The sequence below is a fragment of the Budorcas taxicolor genome, chromosome 6, assembly GCF_023091745.1.
Source record: "Budorcas taxicolor isolate Tak-1 chromosome 6, Takin1.1, whole genome shotgun sequence".
In the NCBI taxonomy this organism is placed as follows: domain Eukaryota; kingdom Metazoa; phylum Chordata; class Mammalia; order Artiodactyla; family Bovidae; genus Budorcas; species Budorcas taxicolor.
Genome location: NC_068915.1, coordinates 105,330,015 through 105,336,014, shown reverse-complemented (window position 1 = coordinate 105,336,014; position 6,000 = coordinate 105,330,015).

Sequence of the window (6,000 nt, the reverse complement as noted above, 5' to 3'; positions counted from 1 at the left end):
CATTTGAAAACAAAAGGAAATATTACTCGATACTAAGTTTGTTGCTCAGTCATGTCTGTTCCTTGGAAGAAAAGCTATGACAAACCTAGACAGTATATTAAAAAGCAGAGGTAACAATTTGCCACAAAGGTTCATATAATCAAAGCTATGGTTTTTCCAGCATTATTTACAGATGTGAGAGTTGGGCCGTAAAGAAGGCTGAGTGCAAAAAATTTGATTCTTTTGAATTGTGGTGCTAGAGAAAACTTTTGAGAATCCCTTGGACTGCAAGGAGATCAAACCAGTCAATCCTAAAGGAAATCAACCCTATTCACTGGAAGGTCTGATGCTGAAGCTCCAATACTTTGGCCACTTGATGTGAAGAGCTGACTGGTTGGAAAAGACCCTGATGCTGGGAAAACTGAGGGCAAGAGAATGGGGTGACAGAGGATGAGATGGTTGGATGGCATCGCTGACTCAATGGACATGAGTTTGAACAAACTCCGGGAGATAGTGAAGGACAGGAAAGCCTGCGTGCTGCTGTCTATGGGGTCACAACTTAGCAACCGAACAGCAGCAAAAGCTTTATATTAAAGTGATAATGACCAAGAATTTTTGCAACCAATGAAAAACACCAATCTATAGATTTGTAAAGCTCAACCAGTCCCCAACAGCTAGGAGATAGAAATTTATCATATAGACATGCCTAAATGAAACCAAGATAAGAAATGATCTTATCAGAGACCAAAGAGTAAACCATCCCTACTTACAAACTGCTTTTTTAAAACAGTAATATTGAAAGCTAGGAAACAGTGGACATACATCTCTAAAGTGACAAGGGGAAATAACTGCCAACTTAAAATACACACTTACTAAAATAGCATATAAGGGACAAACCTATACACATATATACAAGCACATACACACACTTACTGGGGCTCCCCAGGAGGCTCTAGTGTAAAGAATCTGGCTGCAAATGCAGGAGACTTTGTGGGGTTTTTTTGGTTTATTTATTTATTTTTTAATTTTATTTTTTTACTTTACAATACTGTATTGGTTTTGCCATACATTGACATGAATCCACCACAGATGTACATGAGTTCCCAACCCTGAACCCCCCTCCCACCACCCTTCCCAAAAGATGCAGGTTCCATCCCTGGGTTGGGAAGATCCCCTGGAGAAGTGCATGGCAACCCATTCCAGTATTCTTGTCTGGAGAATCCCATGGACAGAGGAGCCTGGTGGGCTACAGTCTGTGGGGTCACAAGGAGTCAGACACAACAGAAAGCAACTGAGCACCCACAGGTAATGAGCTTACCACCACCTAGTTGCCTTGAGAAATGCTGCCATACTGAGGGATCGGCCTCAGTCTCCATTGCTGGCAGGTTGGACAGTCAGTGGAGGCAATTGCTAGAATGCCCTTGGGAAGTGGGAACACATGGTGTTGAAACCAGTCTTAGATCCCACATCTCTCACTGTGGACACTGTGTTCATGTGCTCATCCTGTCGGCACCGGAGTGGCCAATGCCACAGGGGACCCAAATCATTTTTTTACTTCCCTGTTAAGTGCTGGACACCTTCTGGAGATTTAACATGGAGTTAAAAACTCCCTTATGTCCACACATTCCCAGGTGGCGCTAGTAGTAAAGAACCCACCTGCTGATGCAGGAGACATAGGAGATGCGGGTTCCATCCCTGGGTCGGAAAGATCTCGTGGAGGAGGGCATGGCAACCCACTCCAATATTCTTGCCTGGAGAATCCCATGGACAGAGGAGCCTGAAGGGCTATAGTCCACAGAGTCACAAAGAGTCAGACACGACTGAAGTGGCTTAGCAAGCACGCATGTCCACAGACGGGTCCCAATCCCTGATTTTTGTCCTCGATTTTCCAATCTTTCTGGTTTTAGGCCCAGGCCACATGCCACAGCTCAGGAGGTCCATATATATTCTAACGTCAGACCATTTCATCACAGAAGGAATGACCAAGTGAACCAAGGTACACAGCCCAAGAGGCAGAGCTGCTCAAACCCCAGCCTGGATCTGCTGCAGAGCTCATTCCTTCTCTTGCCTCAACTCAACACTGGCAACCTCTCATGCCACCCAATATCTGTGTTGGGACAGGATTCCCAGGGGAATTAGGTCTCTTTCCAGAGCTCAAAGAGTTTGATCAAGCACCTTAGTTCCTTCTTTGTGAAGGGATGTAGAAGATGCAACAATTTCTTATTTTAGATGGCGTGGTAGCCATGGAAAAGAACACAGTGCAGGAAATGAGAGCCCCAGGTCGTCCCTGTTTGGGTCCCCAGGTCCATTCAGTTCCCTCCATACAAATGGGTTCCCTTCCGAGAGCACATTTGAAAGTCCAATTGTGCTTAAGTCCAACAAAGTTAGACTAACACTAACTGAAATGATAACGTCCAAGAATTTTTACAACCAATGATTGTAAATTGGCTATATAATACTATATATAGGTTTATAATATTCTTCACACAAATTAATACAAACAAGTGAACAAAAATAAACAATCTTACAGTACACTGCCTTGAAAAGTACAGTAATATAGTACAACAGCTGCATGCAGGGGCCGGCATCAAGTAAACAGACAAGAGTTACTGACCAGAGGCAGGAGACGGTAGCGCTGAAGGGTCATCAGCAACAGGAGAGGGAGGGAAAGCTGTGATTTCACCCACACCTGACCTTGGTGGCATAGAATTGAATCCAGCAAGGAACCAGAACCTACCTCTAAAGACACTGTACTACAGGACTCTATACAGTGCTATCCAGTGAAGTGCACAAAAGCACAACCACTTGTAAAGGAGGCAACATGCGTGACAACCTACACCAGCTCACCTACAGGTGAGCTAACTCACGCGATTGGACATGTGAATGCATGTCTGTGTCTTTGAAAGTTCGCACCTTGAAGATTCGTATGCCGGTGCCTTGCTGTATCACGTTCAGAAGGAGGGTATGTTTTCCTCCTTCCCTCCAGCTGCTCCCTGAAGGAAATGGCAACACTCCAGCATTCTTGCCTGGAGAATCCCATGGACAGGGGAGTCTGGCGGGCTATTGTCCTTAGGGTCACAAAGAGTCAGACACGACTGAGTACTCCAGCTGCTCCCAGCCAGTGATGGGGCTCAGTGACATACTAGCACCATCCTTTCCTGCCCAAGAAAGGAGTCCTCAGTGCGGAACCACTTGCTTGGGGGTCCCCCATGGGCCTGGCCTGCAGTCTGAGCCTCCTCCCCTCTCTCCTTTCATAGGCATCACACCTGCATGGAGGATGGAAAGTGCTCCTTGTCTCCTCCTGCTGCTTCCTCCTCCATCTTTCACAGGCATGTCTCCCAGTAAGTCTCCTGTGCACATAAAGCCATTTTGCTGTCTGCCTCTCAGAGGACACGAGTTGGCACAGCAGAAGTATTCTGGCATGCCCCTACTAGACCTTGTGTTTTAGGAGTCTGTGACTGGTAGGGAGAACCCCTGCAGAGATGATCTTCTATCCTCTGAGTGCATATGTGTCATTAAGGCCACGCTGACAACTTCTAGCTCACAGTGAGTCGATGTGATGTCCCAGACTCCAGATCTGTCTGGATTATGACAGAAGTTTTACATGCCCTTGAGTGGGAAACGGAACACCCACTGCTGCCCAAGTGCTGATGAACCACAGCCCACACCTGGCTTGGCATGGGTTCTTACTAAGTCTTGAGGCACAGCAACCGTCATTTTTTAAAAATGTGTTACCTGTGCTCCTTTTGCACTGCAGGGTAGTTGGGGTTTTCTAGCTGTAGAGTCCGCCACAACTCCTTAACATTCATTATCTGGACCTTGACAGAACGTTTGCCAGCCTGTGATGGTGTCCATTTTGTGGGAAGAGGAATCCATTTTTCTGGAAGAAATATGAATTTGCCAAATCCACAGCCATGTTCATCCACTCTAGTAAAGAGGCCACACCCGGCATGGTGTTGCTATTGCGATCTCTCTTTGATTGTGTTATGGTGACTTACTGTCATTCTCCAGATTCATTTTTTTTTTCAGAAGCCAGAATATGTTATATAGAAATATGACAAGAACCACCCCCACTATCTTTCAGAGCTTAGCAATATCAAACATAATACTGCTTTCCAGAGCAAGAGTGGGTGGACGGTGGAAACTGTGCCAACATTATCTGAAGTTAGTGAAGTGAAGTCGCTCAGTTGTGTCTGATTCTTTGCAATCCCATGGACTGTAGCCTATCGGGCTCCTCTGTACGTTGAATTTTCCAGGCAAGAGTACTGGAGTGGGTTGCCATTTCCTTCTCCAGGGCATCAACCCAGGGATCGAACCTGGGTCTCCCACACTGCAGGCAGACACTTTACCGTCTGAGCCATCAGGGAAGCCCTTTTCTGAAGTTAAGGGGAACCCTGAAGGGCCAACAGATAAAGTATATCTGATGGCAGCACTCCTAGCATTCTGGACAAATCTTTCCTTGATCCTGGGTCTGGCCAGCACATCTCTGTGACCATCATAATTGCCTGAAGCCAAATGAACTGGAGATGCCAAAACCACCTGGGTGGAAGGTTGAAGAAAAGGCCAAGCAGCTATGGTGTGAGCTACTCTACGGGACAAGCAACTAGGGAACTTCTAGCCAACCATCAGCAAGACACTGAGGCTCTCAGTACCACAGCCCGCAAGGAAATGAATTTCGCCAATAAGCACCTGAACTTAGGAAAGCTTAAACATCTTCTTTGACTTCTAGAACCATCTTTCCCCCTCACACAGAGCTGGAGCACATGAGAGTCAAAATAGCCCTTTGCTGGAATGTCCCAGCCCACCAGTCACCCCTTAGAAAATGCATCCACACGAGGAAGCAAAGTCTTCTTCTCCTCTTCCTAGGTGGCCTCAATGAAGGAGCACATTGAAAGAGGGACGGGGGACCACTACCATTGTAAGGCTGTGTCCTGAAGGTCATATGTAGCTCATACTCTGTGGCAAGAATTAACTACCTAACCACAACCAACAAGAGCAGGGGAATCAGCTTTATTCTCCTTCAACCATGAGGAACTGATGTCACTGGGCAAGACAAGTTATAGGGACGTATGTTCCTCCCCGAGATCCCCTCCTGGACCAGGCAGTACAGGGCAGATTAATTGTTCAAGGACAGCCGAAGCCCATGTCCAGCTGGGAAAGGTCACCTCACACCGGTCATCAGATTAGGTCAGAGGGACATACCCTCATTCCCACTTCAATCTGGGAATGCTGTGCTTTAAAAAAAAAAAAAAAAAGAGGAACTGAGTCGCCTCACCAAAACTGCATTTGGCAAACAATTCGCCCTGCTCATCCTCTTTGTGTGCATGTTGAGGGGAGGCAGCTGTGCCCATAAACCATCCCCAACCAAGAAAGAACTCTAAGAATACTTTGCAGAAGTGCTTGAGATCCCAAAGAGAGCCTCCTTCATTTCAGATGACAGTAGGAAATAGAGCAAAACCATTTAAGTCACCTTAGTAGTTACTGCTTTGAAAAGAGCCAAGTGGGACATAATCATACTGTAGATAACTCACCTACCTCTCTGGGGACCACAGGCAATGACTTGTGTCAGGAAATGGAGAGTTTACATCCTAGGTCCCACCTGTGGTCCTGTGGGATGAAGCGGGAACACAGCTATCATCTTACTGCTCCAGACAGACCCGAAGCTACAGAGATATAAATCTCCAGATGCTCAAGGGCTGGCGAAACCCAGGAAGGACTGGTCCAGTTCTCTCAGGACTTAACAGAGTACAGCTCCCACACCAATCGCTTCTACTGGGGGGGATGAGACCATGTATTTTGGCGAGACTGTCAACACAGGCTCCTGTGTGTCTGACAGTTGTCATTTCTACGTGTCACAATCTGTTTTTTCTAAATCTGGGTTTTGCCCCTTTAAGAGCTAGTCTTGCTTTTCCAAGAGACACTTGGCACCCTTGCACTTCTTGGCCAGCTCCTGGGAGAAGGGGCCCCAATTCCTCTAGGTCTTATTGTCACAGTTGAAGTAGAAGCCCAAACAGGGGCTTG